The 16,798-nt window shown below is 40.6% G+C and overlaps 1 protein-coding gene across 1 annotated transcript in view; it reads right to left on the bottom strand.

The window, feature by feature from the left end:
* THRB (thyroid hormone receptor beta) overlaps positions 1 to 3,534 on the bottom strand; it is a 107,033-nt gene extending 103,499 nt beyond the window's left edge. The window contains exon 1 of the mRNA XM_032182003.1: positions 3,510 to 3,534. The gene's annotated coding sequence lies outside the window, so the exon portion shown is untranslated. The remainder of the gene's footprint in view (positions 1 to 3,509) is intronic.
* Positions 3,535 to 16,798: the final 13,264 nt, after the last annotated feature.

Raw genomic sequence — 16,798 nt, forward strand, 5'->3', positions numbered from 1 at the left:
TTAACTGCATCCCTGTGTGATAAGTAAACACATGCATACCACAGCAGTAATTATTTATCTTAGTTGCTGCTGTGGGCCTGTGACAACACTGGCTTTGTGAGCCACTGCTGTATCTCTGCCTGCAAGTTAGCTGCATTATGGAAGTTAGCTGCATTATGGAAGACCACACTCCGGAAAACTCACCCAAGCTTGACACAAAGTTTGAGCTGTGCCCCTGTTCTAACTCCTATTCAAAGAGAAAAGATGTTGGTGCTACGTAAGCAGTGCTGTAAGCCTCATCAGATGGCCCACGGGGAGGAGGAGGAGGTGGCGGCTCGACGCTGCTGCTGCTGCTAACAGCGCTAGCAATGCAGTTAGGAAGCAGAAGCTTGCATTGCAGCATCCTCCTCAAACACTAAGCCTGAGAGAGACTGGTCTAGTACATAACAGGCACCAGGATCCAGATGTTCAGGGGATCCAGCCAGCTCAACGCCATATGCCTAAACTCCTTTGCCCTCCAAAGCATAGTTACCTTTTCAGTAAGGCCTTCCTTAGCTTCCTTCTCCCCCCCTCACACCATAGGTTTCATCTGGGAATGTCCTAGTTGGCCAAAACCTCATCATGGGGTGTGCTAGAAATTGAACAATATGGGCAATCATAATATAAAACTCAAATACAAGCCCTGGCCCTGCTGATTTTCCAATGCAGACAAAGCCCTCGTGAAGCAAAGTGGAAGCGGAGCCTGTCAAGCCCATGGCTGCAGTTAAACACAAACACCAAAAACAGTGCAGTGCAGCAGGGACAAAGGCCGGGACTCCAAATTTTAGTTCCATAGCCACAAGAAGATCATATTAATACCAGAAGAAAGCGGGAAGCACAAATAACTTCTAAACACAAAGTCAAATGTTTCTCTGAAAATAAAGAAGCCAGAAGATGAGTGCTACAATAGATATCAGGGCGCTGGCAAAGGAGAAGTGTGAAGTGGATGCTTTCCAGCATTCAGTTTAGGAAGACAAACATTGTTTCACAAATTCACTGTAGCCCTGCTTACGTTCCAAGCTCCTTAATTCATGCCAAAGGGTTTGGACTTTCTGAACATCCTGTTCTGTTTCCTCCACCACTAGTCTGAGTCCTCTGTGCTTAATGTCTTTATTTCAGAGCCCCATTTTCTATCATTTTATTCCAGACTCCTCACTTCGTAGGCTTTGTATTTTACCTCTGGGTAAGAGTGAAGACAAGCAGATTAATGAGAAGTCTGAGCAGCACATTAAGCTATACCTATTTTAAGAGCCTTCTACAGTAAGCATCCCAAGGCGCTGTATAAAAATATAACTACATAAATCGCATTTTAAACTAACAAAAAGCTTGCAGATGCTGGCATGCCTTGAAGCATAAATATAAAGATCAATGATTAAATGATTCTATGATTCCCCAACATCTAGGAGCCACATGAAACCAGACCATTTTACCTGTCATTACTGGGATGCATTAGCAAGCTGCTCAGATGTTAAGCTGAAGCATCTTTATGACAGCATACTGGCAGGAAAAACACTCCCCCCGTGACAAGGAAAGGAAAAGAGCTTTAGTCCACGAGCAGCAGCTGGCTGTTTCAGGGATTTCCTAATTGACTAAAGGCAATGCATCCTGGACATCTCAAGCACAGCTGCAGAACACACTCCTGCTCCTTCCCTTGCCTCCCTACAGATGCAAGGAATCCAAGGTGCGAGTGGTCTCATGGGGTAACTACAGTAGCACAGACTCAGGCAGAGACAGGAATGTCATCTCTCATCCTAATGACTTTTAGCTCCCAGATCCCTGATCTTGGGGCTCCACAAACACCATGAGAAACCCAAGCAAAGATCTTGGCACCACTGTGCTCCAGGGCCCTCAAATGACCCTCTTTGGGATCACTCCAGGGTGGATCCTCACTCCCAGTTACCAGGCTGAACACACTGTTCTCTGGTGAACATCACTTCGGTGTGAAGCTGCCATGCAATTACTTCATCTTGCCCTGCTAGAGCTAGTTCTTAAACAGGTTGCCCAGTTGTATCTCTGAGGTTCAGCAGCAGATGTGTTGGTCAGCCTGCTGCCTGCAGGTTATGCCAAATCCCAGTACTTCTTAAGGATGGGCAGCTGCTGTTTTCAAGGGCTGTAAACACAATGGAGAGCTACTAGTAGGTTTTCAAACTTTTCTTTCCAGCCTTAAATCCCATTTTCTCTTCACTTTCTCCTCCCTTTCTCTTGCTTGTCATGAGGATGCCATGGTGACCATGTTCCCACCCACTTGGGAAGGTACTGAAGCGTGAGTAGGGATGCACAATTATGGAACAAGGCAACCTCAGTGCAAACTGTGATGCTTAAAGCAGCTGGTCCTCAATGAGACTTACCTTTCTTCAACCTGAACAGACAGCTTAGGAGAAAAGAACCAAGCGATGCATTAGCTGTCCCTTCAGGCAAGTAATGATGGAAGATCAGCTTGGGCCTGCAAACCCTACCTACCAAACAGCAGTGTGGTTAATGCTAGACTGAACCCTGCTTTAAAATTATGTATATATTATTGCACAAAAAGAAGAGGAAAAAGAAGTAACAACACAAGTGGTAAGCAGACAGCAGGTCGCAGTTGTAACAAGATAAAGCCCACAAACCAACAAAAGTTTAACTGTTTCAGATTACTTCGTGTGCAGCTGAGGTGATCTCCAGAATTCATGGAATTCCAACCAAAAAAAAATAAATAAATAATATGGTGGCTGCCAACGCAGTGAAATTTGTGTAGACTATTGACTTTAACAAGTCAACTAAAACCATAGCTATAAACATATGCGAGGGAATAGCATCAACATAAGAAGAAACAGAGATCTTGAACAATGCTGGAATCACATCCTGAAACCAACTCAAGAATATGTATGTGAAATAAATCAAACGGAAAAAGCTGAGATGAAACGTGCTTCGCTTTACACTGATGCTATAGTAAAGAAGGACAGACAAGATTTCAAACTCTCACTGCTCAGGCAAGGAACACTTTCCACACTCACCATCTGGCTTTAAAATTACTTGGATTCCAGAGTGGCCTTCTAATCGCCAACAGGAAAACTGAGAAACTATTTTAAGTAAGCATCACTAAAAATAAAATGGGAGACTCAATGAAAGGAAAAAGAAAGTGGTCAGTGATAAATACAGTATGGAGATTTCACTATTTATATTTTAAAGGCTATTTATATTTGAATGCTTTCCCTTTGAAACACTGACAGGCAGGCTTCCACATTCATCAGTCTGGTATTCATTCAACTATACGGTATTTATAGAAACATGTAAAGGCCAACAGAAACAGAAAAGACATTTTAATTAATTTCCATCACAATTTGGGGTTATTATTATCACCTCACATTCAAGTTCAGCCATATATAAACAAAACTTTTCACAACATTACACTGATGGATGTTTTGAATGCTGTCCATGAAATTCTGCTCCAGTAACACACCACAGCATGAAAAATCTAATGCAACAGTTTGATACAGTCAGACACGACTTACATTGCCCAGAGATAAGCTGTTTCAGATAACCTCTTGCTGTGTGGGCTTGATTTCCCAAAATAGTTGAACACCTGATGTCATTCAGGACACCACCAGCACAGCACCTGTGATGGCAAGACCATGATGAGCTTGTACAAAACCGACTCACTGCAGAGCAAATCTAAATGGCAGAGCTGAAGCAGAAAGGATCTGTGAGAGCAGGATATGTGGTGAGAGGATGATGATATGCTGGAGGAGAACCACCGAAATATCCTGCACAGTCTGTTCCAAAGATGTTGTATTTGGCTCTTCAGAAGCTCCAATATTTGAAGAGAAAAGTGCAACTTCTCTTGTGTATCCCTGAAGTTCCTCAGAAAACACTGCCCATGCTTCTGGTTAAGAACAGATCCCATTTAGAAAATGCCAACAGAGGCGTATGCTTCTCTAGAAACGTGGATGATCTAACTCAGTTTCAGAATCAACTGACTGCTTTCTGCTAGAACAGAAAATTGTTATTCTTAAGTTTGTAAATGTGTCAGCACTGTTCAGGTTAATTAACTAGCTTTCCTCTCTAGCACTTCCTTCCCTGATGTATTTATTAATTCTGGCTTAGCATGTCTCAGTTTTCACTTTGCTTGTCTGTTCTGCTACAATACAGGTCTCAGAAATGCTCTTCTTTCTGCACCTGTTCCAGTGTTAAGTTTTCTTAAGTTATATGAAGTGCAGCACAAGAAATTTCATTTTGTACATTACTCTACAATCACTACAAAACTTCCACACCTCCACTGTCTTCACCTTACCCCTGTTCCATCCTAGATACATATTTATCTTCTTATGGGGCCACATTACTTACCTGCTTCAGTCTGGAGCTTCCCCTTGTTTTGATACGTTTCAAATGTATTTTAAAAGTATTTTCTCCACTTTTAAATGTCAAGGCTATTTAGTCCAGCCAACGTAACTACCTATAAATCTCACCAACTTGTATCCTTAATTTCACGACTTGTTCTTCTGTAGGAAAGAGCCTTTTTTATGGACCTACTTTTGCTTATGATTGTATTAACGTATACGAAAACAAATTCATACTTCATCCAAGCTTATATTCTCTAACTAGCTCTTCTATAATGCCCTCATGCTAAATTAAGAGGAAATCTGAGAGAGCATTTCCATATCTCAGTTCAGTAACCTTTTAAATAAATCCTATTTACTGGCTGTCACAACTTGCACCCACAACAGTCAGTGTCCTAAGTTTCCAAAAATTGCATCTACTGAAGGGAACCATTTACTTCTATATTTCTGCAGAAAAAATAAACATGCCCAAGACTGCTGAGGCCAACTGGCACAGAAAGGTGCCATGCTATTAAATTCTCTCACCCTTCAGAGCAGGGCAGTTGCTTCCAAACTACTGTCCTATCCAGAATAATCCCAAGATTACTTTCAAACTATACTGGGAATAGGTCAGGTGAATTCCTGCAGATATAAGCCAATACTATGCCAGGAACAGATAACAGTAGGTACAATCAATTTTCAGGTCCCGGGAACGCTTCCTAGCACTATTTAATTTACCAGTACAGACATGGCTGTTGTATGATATTAATATGATGTATGATAAATGTAGATATTAAGAGGTTATGACCTTAAGTTCTTCATAACTGTTTGTAGATACTCGTTTGCTTGTCATTCTCTCACTTTTCTTCTTAGGGATCAAAATAATTGTACTGATAACACAACAGCCACAGCTTTTAGGAGAGCTTTTCTTTGGCTTGGCACATTAATCTTTGTTCTGTTCCAACAGGGATGCTGAGATCTTTGTCTCAATATTCTTCTTCAGGACCTTTTTGGCTTTAGGTCAATATGGTATTTCTTTGTCCTAGAAAAGAAAACATTGCTCTTTCCTCTAGCTATGTTCTGCTGACAGATCTTTCTCTCCACCTAAAGAAAGGGAGTGTTCAGACACAGATATCTGTCTATTCCTCATACTGTTAGGGATTCCAGATCTTCATGTTGTTTTCTTCTGTTTGTTTTCTGTTTTTTGTTTGTTTGTTTATTTTGTTTTGTTTTCCCAAGCTGCAGCCCAACCATCTTTTAACTACTCTCCCCCTAGCTCCTTAATACTTGCACCTCCTCAGCTTCAAGTCTCTAGTCATCTCCATCTTGACATCCTTTTTTTCTGGTGCCACTCTTCTGCTTTACTGTCATCTCTTTCAGCCTTTTTCTCCCAAGTTCTCCATCATAACAAGTCTGTCTTTCACATGGTTTCCCAACAGCCAACTAGTGTATGTCTTTACACTGTGGTTATAGCCACATGCATCCACAGTCATCTTCCTCAAGGACCCCTTCCCTCCAACTGCTATTTTTAAATACAGTTGTGCATTCAGACTACATTGACTGCTTCTCCTCTTCTCTCATGCCTTCAGCTCCCTGTTTCTAACTGCGTCTAGACTACATGGATATCCTCTCCCCTGAGTTCTGTCAGGTGACATTTCTATGTAAAAATAGATCCTAACAGGTACCACCAAAGAAAGAAAATCTGCTTCTGTTCCTGCATCCAGTCTCAGTGTCTTCTCTGCTATGCTTCATTCGCTGCTGCATCATTGCACATCCTGCCTTGTCTCTGCCTTCAAGGAAAAAGAAATAGCCCAGACAAAACCCATACAAACTCTAAATTTTCATTAAGCACTGGCTGCTTCCTCTGGCCACTGACTTTCTAAACTTTTGGCCACCTCTGAAAGGCAGTCATCTGCCCAGCCTAAACTAAGCTCACTTAGGTGAAAGGTTTTGGTTGTGACCAAAGGTGGAAAACATCTTCCATTTCCTTTAGCTACAAGAATTTTAATCCACTGACAACTGCAAATAGTTCCCAAAAACTGCAGGAAAAATTATGTATATACAAGTGAAAGGAAGATAATGCAGTGCAATTACCATGTAGGGAAGGAGTTCTTGAATGTGAAGCTTTGCTACAGCTTAAGGAAAAATTGATCCCTCCTCAGTGGAAGAAAATGAAAGAAGTAATAGTAGGAATTTCATGCCAGAGGTCAACAAAGTTTGAGTAATTTTCATTTTCTGCTAAGAGGACAGGTAATAAGAGGTATCTTCTCATGCCTGTGCAATAGAACAGAAGTTAACACGAACCTCTGATACAGACCATACTCACTGGGATCTTCTGCAAAATTGTAAATGATTGCAAAAGCATGTGGCTAAAAACAAAATGTACTCTAAGAACTTAACAAGGATATCTTTTGCATATCAAAGTATTGACTACAATCCTTTATCATTCCTGTCAAAGTGTGAAACCACGTTACAGAGTGGATCATATAATCTGAACTGTCCTGTATTGGTCTTTTCCCTTGAAACAATATAGATTTTATAGAACTAGTAAGATTTTCAAAGGACAAGTGGATGTGAAAGAACAAACTACAAAGCAGAGTATCATCTCTTGAGAACCTTATGACTATATAATAAAAATAGACAAAACTCTGGTTTGAAAATTGTGTTTACCAGCTTCACTTTCAGTGCATATCCACATGTGCACAAAAAGACAGAGAATGACATACAGGAAAGCCTCATGCCCATAGCACTTTGGTTCATCTCCAGAACTTAAAATCCAGCAATGCTGCTAAATAAATATGACACACTGAGACACAAACAGAAAGAGTGTGCTGATTGCTTTTATGTAAACAAGCATCTAGGCATCAAATTTAATTGTCAGTAACTGGAAAGATTTTAAAAGACACAAATGGACAAGTTCAAAAGATTTTCGAGGCTGGCCTAAATCATCTAATTGTTCCTGTAAATCTACAGCTCCTGAAAGTTATGAAATCTCCTTCACTGTTGTTACACATTTTGGAACATGTATCCACTATAAACACCATACTAATTATAATTAATTACATTAATTTTCTCTCACAGTTTTTGCAACTACTTTCCTAAAACAAAGCAGGCGAGGAACACATCCACACACCCACCTCTGCAAGGTCAGCACACCACAGTGTTATACTCTGGCCTACTGGCCTCAGCAGACCCCTGCCTGAAGCTGATTTAGGCTATCAATGAAAATGAGGTTGAAGAGCTTTTTTTTTTTTTTTTTTTTTCTTCCTTTGAATCATCATAAAACCACCAGGAAAGCTGAAGCTGCTAGACACTTCTTGCCAGGAAACATCCCTGAGACTTGAGCAATGTATTAGCAGTCAGGCTGGAGGTACAGCCAGTCTTACACTTCCCCCGACTGCTCTGGCCTTGCCTCAACAGCTGGAGAAAACCTATTAACACCTTTCCAGCACATCAAATTTATCAGTGACCTCTACTACAAAGTACAATGTGGAGACTGATCCATAGATCCTGGAAAAAAAAAAAAAAAAAAAAAAAAGGAATATTTCATATATTTTAGTTGGCTTTAAATTAATCATTCTTTCCCTTAATGATGCAGACCTAGGTACAGTCCCTGCCCCCACCCAATGCTACAATGAATATTTTTTGGACAGAGATATTGCTAATATACTTTTTTTTTTTTTTTTTAGAAATATATCAGAGTGAAAGCCTAAATCATCAATTCCAAGTTGATATTAAATTTGTGGAGACAAATCAAAGTGTAAGCCTTTCCCAATTCCTTCTAAAACTTCAGAAACCTTTCTCTGAATTCCCAGTATGTCTTTGGCTCTCTAGACTAATACTTTGCCAGAGGTGCTATTTAATTGTTTATGTGTCATCTAACCAGAGGTGGAAGTTGAAATTCAATAAATAAATATGCAAATACCTGCAAGTGATTTGTACTTGCAAAATATAATCCAAATGTTTATTGCCGTCCTATTTAAGAAGTTCCCAGCAGACATTTTTCTAGCTACAGACTAAACGCCAATAGGATCTGATTTCCTAAGAACCAACAGTGAACAACAGATAAACTTGTGTAAAGAAGTTCCTGAACAAGATTCCAAAGATAAATCCTTTTGTTATGAAAAAGTATTTGCAGAATTATACTTAACAGGGAAGTCTGAATGGCTATATGAGTACTCAGCTACCTGCCACACATTTACATCAAGGAAAAGTATTTTTCCCACCAGTGGAAGAATTTAACTGTGTGGAATACAGGAAAAGGAAAAAAAAATCCATTGTGAAAGGGCTCTTTCACCATTCCAGTCAAAGTGTATGTTTCAGAATACGTCAGCTGGACAAACAGAAAACACAAAAACAAAAGATGATTAAAGGTAGTGTATCTTCACCTAGCAATTGGTAACTATGTGTTCCAGCAAGAGAAAACACTGGGAAAGCTACTGGAGGAGTTTTCCTTTGGCTCAGGGAACAGATGAGCAAGAGTTCTCCTAAGGCACTGCTTACAAAGCCAAAAGCTGTTAAATTCAGTGGCGGCTGAAGCAAGTTACAACACAGTCTGCTCCAGCCTATGTGGACAGAGCCAAGCTGCAGTATAATAACATTTAGGGGAAAGAGAGAAGGAGGGAGGGAGAAAACATACCTTATGATTTTATCCAAAGTCTGAACTAGACTCACGGAGCTGTCTCAACCAAGTCAGACAACAGAGGTGAAGCAGGCTTTCTGCTCAGACCCGGCTTGCCTCTAACACTGCAGATTTCAGAGTTACATTTTCTATTATTTATTCAATTGAGTTTACAATTCCAAATGAATAGGGACACTTTCTTTGGAAAACTATGCCACTTACCGTCCCTGGGGAAGGCTTTTCCAGTCCAATGAAACTCCTCTCTCCTGACATGCATTCTTTCTCAGTTAATCTAATTTTTCCTATATGACAGTTTACCATCCCAAGCAGCTCTAACTGGTGCTTTTTGATTAAACCACTCCTCCAGCACTGCTTTCTCCATGCCATTCTTCTACAGGAAATCTCTCTCACAATCTGTCCTTGCACATTTCTTCATGTCCATGGTTCATTTTCCTCTCTCTCATCAGAATTTCACTTCAAACACATAAAATGACGCATAAAGACTAGGAGAAAGTTTGAAAATCCCTTAAAGTGAAAAACCTGCTGGAATTGAGAACAGCAGCAAAGGACTGTTTTCTGGTCAGCTGTGCAGCTCTATCTCATTACAGAAGCATGAGTGTAAAATAACTCCTATTTGTGTAATTTCCACTTAATTAAAGAATTAGCCTGAGCAAATTCTACCAGCATTCTAAGGAAGACAGAAAGAGTTAAGAGGATCTCAAAGGCTTTGACACAATGAGTAAGATGCCATGTCAGTCAGAGACAAGTTTTAGGATTCCATAAGAATAACAAATCAGCACAAGTTCTGTTTAAATTTTCTTTCAAGGAAGTGGGGAATAATAACATTCAAACAGAACTATGAATGTTAACACATTTTACATCAGGCTCTTGTTTAACTTTCACATCCTCCTATATGTGAAAGCTCTACTTTTCAACAACTTTCAGAAATTTAGAATATAGAGTGTAAGCATGCATGATGGGAACCACCAGGGTCAGCCTGCCATTTTCCACCTGAGGAGAGGTTGTTGAGAGAAGTTAGCACTCGCTGCCGTTTTCATTTACCTTTTTCTGCCAGCTAAGCTGGAGCTCTTCCCATAAATCCCAGTAACTTCCCATCAGTTGATTTTACAAATTTGCCAGAAAAATACAACTTCCCGTATCTCAAGAAATTACGTGGTAAAGAACATCTGCATTGTGGCTACTTATTAGGAAATCTTGATAGGCTAGTAGTGGCACTGTATGTTAAAGTGGCTCTACAATGAATTTTTTATTACCCTGCCTGCATTTTCAATTTACAAACCCACTCTGAACTGTCAGGAATAAGGCACCCTGCATCTGCCCAGGTGAGGGGTGAGACTAACATTGTGTATGGTTACTGTGTTAACATAAAGGAAGCCAGAAGTGTCAGACTTGTCACAACTTAATAGGATTTTCTCTCAGTACTACACATCTACTGTAACTAAAGGACTAAGAAATGTTTTAACCCGACCTCCTCTTAGCAAAAATTCGGTACTTCTTTTCTGTTGTGACAGATGGATGTGGCAGAGAACATCCTCCTTGGTTTCTGGGTGACCTCCACGTACATGTGCTAACTTTCTACGGCATGCACATGCACTTCAAGTGCTAGTTCAGAAAGTACAATTTCCTTCCCTCAAATTTTATTATTTTACCCTTCCTTCTGCTGTTTTTTTCCTGTGCTTATTAAATCAAAGAAGGGATGATTGGTTTCTAAATTAATTTGCTAAAGGGCAGTGAAAGATTCTGATGGCCAGAAGGATGGGAATAAGCTTCTAACAGATCAGAAGGGAGGGAGAGCATTAATGGACAGATGTGTCTGGAAAGTTTCCTTAAATGCAAACATGACAAGTGCCTCAAGCCTGATTCATTACAAATACAGGCCTGCCCGTCATGTTACAGGGGAAGAGCTCGTACTGTTTCTTGAGTATACGGCAGCCTACCTTTTCACAGATGAAGGGAAAATTGCAGAAGGAGCCTGTCAGCAGCTCATGTTTATAGGAAAAATACAGTGGACTCTGTTCAGTCCTTGCTCCCTCTGCAAACAAAATAATTCCCAGTAAAAAAAAATACAAAACCAAAAAACATGAGGAAAAAGAAATTTACATCCTTGTCTCCCATTCTCCTGTCTGAAGATTTTGGGAGCTGAAGCTTTCATAGGAAGCTATCTCCAGTGCCTGCACCAGCACCCAGAGCTCTTTGGGGAACAGCTCAGACCAGAAGCACTCCCTATGCACAACATCCTACGAGTGGGGCCTCTGAATAAAGAGCCCAGGAGATTCACTGTGGACCCTCCACTTTCTGGAGTGGGGTTGGCATCGGGAGCCTGCTTTGTAACTGGCAAGAACAGCATTTGAGACTGTATTTATGTTTGGGATTTTTGCAGTGCAATTTTAACTGACCTAATTCATCTCACTACCCAAATCAATCAAGCAGGCATGCTTGCTTGCAATTTGGTTTACATTATCTTTTGGGGTTCTTCCCCTTTCCACCCCCATTTTTATTTTTATTTTTATTTTTTTTTTGGAGGTGGGAGTCCTTTTGAACCTCAAGATAAATTGTTCTTTGTCAGTAACGGAATTAGCCATCCACCTTGGCTGGTTGCACCTCCAGTTCACTTGCCAGAAACCCTAGGATACGTATGCATTTTACTTTGAACTTCCTGATAGACTGCATTTGCACTTACTTCAGTAAAAAGTAAGAACTTACTTCAGTAAAAAGTTAGAACTTTTACATCTCTCACTGCCTTAGGGAACCAAAAATATTAGCTCTGATTAAATATTTATTTTGCAGAAACATTAAATATATCATGCTACAGAAAATTATTTTGAATGATACCTCTTCAGCAAGGCTGTGACTTACGGCTTTTCCTCTTACTGAGTTACACATTCAGTCAAACTACAGCTGGGCCAAGAAAACTCTGTTTTGTTTTGGCAAGGCATCAGACGGTATCTTCTGGTTTGCCAACACAGGCAGAATCTTGTCTAGCTGTGGGATGCTCTTGGATTTACTACCTATTACCGAAACTATTAAGAAGCACCGAGAGGTTCCGGCCCCTTTTACGTATTCTTAGTCAAATCTCATTAGTTTGCAGGCTCTCAATTTGCACCCAAGAATACAGCAGTCTTTTCTCACCTCTCAGGGAAAATTTAATAGCAGACTGTTAAGTCTCATGTTACTAGGGCTTCATTACTTTTACAAGATATGCTAAATAATTAAAATGCACTTGTCAAATAAGTGATTAGAGAACACTTTGTGCTGCAGCGTATGTTTTTACTGTCTGTTTACCTCGACTGACAAAATTAAATAATTCACATTAAGTCTCCCACACAACAGTGTGAACAACTGAGATCCTAAAGTTGCAGAGGGGCAGGGCTGGAGGACTCAAAGGGACATGTATCTATAGGATGTAATTAAAGGAAGAGCACTGGATTAAAGCCGCAGACAAGGAAATTGAAACTACAGAGCCAAAGCTTGCTCCAAAGAATAAAGATGACCTAAAGCAGGTTTAGGCAACACCATTTTGATCTGCAGCAGCTTCTAAGCAGGCCTTCTATGGAGTCTCAGACCCTAAAAGTGGGAGAAATGCAGGGAGTGGGTAGGTACATGCTGCTTAGAGAGAACAGGACTAATGATTTTCAGCCCAACATTGATTTTTTCAACCTTTACTTTACATTATAAATCATCTGGCTGTAACTAGCTGCGCATTTGAATTGATATTTCAGAGAACAGGCCACATTCTCACACACCTTTACAGTAATACATATTTTTCATCAGAAGGCTTTGACTAGTACTAGCAGCAGCATACAGTACTCTGAAGTATCCTGTAATAACCAGGATCCCTCTTGAATAAAAGAAGGGGGCTACTACTGTGTAAAATGACAAAGGGAGAAAAATTAGATGAGCAGCCCAGCCTTCCCCCAGGTCCAGGTGAGAAGACTATTTCCACAATGCCAAAAGACAAACCAAATTTCTGACACAGTGCTTGCTCTCCTACCTGCCCCTCTTCTCCACAACACAGGCAGGTTTTAGGAGCCCACTGCAATCAGTGAGATGACCCTCACAGCCAAAAGAAGCAGATGTATCCAAACCAACAGCAGGCTGCCTCCCCTGCTGATGGGAGTTTATCTATTTGGCCAGCCCGTCAGTTTTTCAGAAGCAATCTTCTAAAGGCTGCCACAATAGGACCCATGTCCGTCCTCCCAGGGCTGTACCAAGCTGCAGGACTTGGTGCCCTGGGATTTTAACATCATCATGGTGTTCAGGTTGGACTCAGTCAATGAGCACGCACACGCACAGTCTGCTATTTTTCAAATGCAGTCGTCACCAAAAGCCACGTCTCCATTAAGCAGGAGGGAACGTTCCCGATGCTCTCGTTCCCTCACGGCATCCGAATTTCCCTGAATCAACACTTTTTGTGGCATTACGCAACAGCGAGCAGAGCACGCTTAACTCTGATCTGAGCAGACACTGCCAACACAGTGTAAGCACCAGGGCACTTCTTCACACTGAGCCGTGCTCTAACACAGCATGGGGATTAAAAATAAAAGGGGTACGTTTATTTCCTGGAAGGGAACAGGCAGCTCCCCAGACAAAATCGTAGCTTCTTGTACAGGGGTTGTTAAGTAAACAAAGTACAGGACACTAGATTCAATAGCTTTTAAATGCAGTAAAGCTAAGCTTCTAATGGAAGCACCATTCTTCAAAATAAATACAAAAATCTGGGCTAGCATTACATGGGAAACGAGCCAAAGAAAGTCCCCAGACCTCAGCACAGCTCCTCCTTTTTGTCGTCTGGAATGTTTTCACAGTACTGCCTGAACCGAGAGAAATGCCACGAAAGCTCTCAATGATACCCAAAATTAATTTTGCAGCCTCATGTATCACTGTCTAGTATAGGAATTTCTTCTGTGTTGTGGGAGACTGTTTTCTTTTATATTAAATGACTTAGCCATGAGCTTTCACACAGAAGAAAACAGCAGCGATTTGATGGCTCAAATACATTTATTAACAGAGATAGCAATTTTCTTCCCATGGCACAACCTCCTCCCCTCCTTTTCATAACTGAAGTGGCCAGTAAGAGTGACTCTGTGGTACCAAAAACATGTGAATAAAGGCATCCTGAAGTTTGTTTTGAAATGCTCTCCGCAGCCAGTATTATGGCTGGCAGGAATTTGTGAAAACCATAGGTGTGTAATGTATTTTCAAGGCAGATTGTGCATAAAAAACCATCAGACTAAAAAATCACAACTGTTACTTCACAGTAATCAGCCAAATATGTTCAAGTCCTGACTAATCAAAGCTTTCTCTCCTTTCTACCTCACCACAGCTGCAAATCCCTTACCTATCAGCAAGGGTAATTCACCTTTTCATCCTTTTCCAGCCTCTCATCCTCCCTAACCTTTCCCTTTTCCTTGAAAGTCTGTGAAAGCAGGTGTAGCCTCCATGTGCAGCATCACAGACTTACTTATCTCATCCATGTTGCTTTGGATTATCAAGCATAACGGTATTTCTCTTATCTGTTTTTGCTCTTCTTTTGTTTTAGTGTGGTACTTTTTCTAATTGTAGTTTAAACTGCAGGTGCCAAAGTCAACCTCTATCAAACAAGGACACCACAAGTAGCAGGAAGATGATGTTTCAGGTCTTTGTACTCATCACCCCAGCGCAGTCCTAAGTCAAGTGCACCACCACAGGCACCTGTGTGCCAGCACTGCATCAGACTGCCCTGACTGCCATCATAGTTAAGAGGGGATGCCCTTGTCCTGTCCTACAGACACGTGTAAAATATATATGCGTGTTATTGGGTTATTCCTGAAAGGGAGAGCAGCAGGGATGGTCAGAGGACAGGAACAAGCCAGGTACGGGCTGCCCACCACTTGCTACCGTCACGTGCACTAGGACACAAAATCTTCTGCTGTGCCTGGGCTCTCCATCAAATCATCCTGGAGAGCTCTAGCTTTTGAAGGTTTAACAGAACAGCTTTTTTGCAGGTTTTCAAGCAGAGTCAGAATGACACGAAAACGCTCCTGAACTATTTTTTACACACACATATGGCAAACATAACTTTCAGTTATTACTTCTGTCCTATTACTGCAGAGTTACATCTACAATCTGTAATAGACGCTGTGCTATATAGGTGCAGTAGGATGACATCATTTTGATCCCAACTTGATGGATTTTTCCATTTGCAGGATCTTGCACGGTAATTCCCAATTAATTTTGGATGTTGAAATTAATGATTCAACCAAAGTATCAAAAAGGACTCAGGGCTATCCTTGCTCACAGAACATAGTATTTCTTCTAGTATAGAACTACTTTTTGATCAACCATTTTTAAGTATTTTCTCTAAAAAGGACCTGCTGCCTCCTATCCAGTAAAACAAGGATGCACTTCCCTGTAGCAGATGAAAACTTAAGGACGAGCATCCTCCACACTCTCTCAGTGTCCCATGCAGGTCCCAGAGCAAACGCACAAGATATTTCTTTTTAAGTTTGGGGAGAGAGCAAATTACTTTGTATTAGAAATTCTATATAATCTACTAGAAATTTACCCTACCCTTTCTACTTGTATGGATATTCAGATTTTAGATACAGCACTTCACTATGAAAAGCCCTACATTAAAGATGGCATTATGCTCACAGTATAACTGAAGAAAGTTCTGAATTTATTCAAGATGTTAGTTTATATCACAGAAGGGATTCAATAAACATCATATATAAATTATTACTTTTCAGCGATCTTAATACAAATGCAAACTATTAAGGAAGCTAATGAAATATTAGAAGATTTATAACAAAAAAAAAAAGTGCCTTTGGACTATGGATCTACTCAAACCATAGCAGAAACTGGTTCATTACTATCACCCATCAGTGCAGCATGCAAAACCTGCCAGCTCAGCAGCACTGTACCCACCACGAAGCTTCTTCATGGATCTGCTTAAAGACTTTTAAACCTTTCAATGGATCACGGTAAGTCACCACTGAAACAAGAGTGAGCTGCTTCAGCGGTGATTTTGGAAGTTCTGTGGCTGCCTGTACCACATAAGAGCCTTTGTTCATGGATATGTGGATTTAGAAGGCCTGAAGGAACTATTATGGTAATCTGGTCTGACTTCCTGCCTGGCACAGGCCATAATACCTCACGCAGCAATTTCTTTACAAAGCACAAGAACTTGTAACTCTACTAGAAGATATTTCAGAAAGAGATCTAATCTTGATTTAATTACTCTAAGTGATCTACCACATTCCTTTCTAAGCATTTCCAATGGTTAATTACACCTACGGTATCGTATTTCCAATGTGAACTTGCTTATCTTGCTGTGTTTTTGTCTGTTGGAGCCCTATCCTATCTCCCTACATAGATATTTTTAGATATTAACCACATCACACCCCGAAATTCTCTGACTTGAGATAAATAGTTTGCCTGCCTGGCACATCAAAACAGAGATTCCTGAATCCAACGCACACAGCTGCTGGGGGTTATTTTTCCTGGTGGTATTACAGATAGCTTTTGACTATATAGACTAAAAGAGAAAACTCAATTCAAGTACGAGAAGAAGTCACTGAAGATCTTTAATAAATTTTCCCAGCTTTCAGAGCAGTAATGCGTTTGTAAGACCTCGAAATTTGGGAGAAATAGCACTGCAATCTGGAGGGTTTCCCTTCTAACTTAATTGATTAATTCAAGCTCCAACCAGATCATTAGTTCCTAAATACTGCAGTTAACTCATAAAGAAATCAATGGCCTATGGCAGGTGGTTTTCTACTACATCAAAATCACTTATAAATCCTGTTAACAGAATGAGCCAGTACTTCTGCAGGCACTGCCAAGGCAGGAATCCCGGAGCGTA

Source organism: Aythya fuligula, chromosome 2 (assembly GCF_009819795.1).
Source record: "Aythya fuligula isolate bAytFul2 chromosome 2, bAytFul2.pri, whole genome shotgun sequence".
NCBI classification, from domain to species: Eukaryota; Metazoa; Chordata; class Aves; order Anseriformes; family Anatidae; genus Aythya; species Aythya fuligula.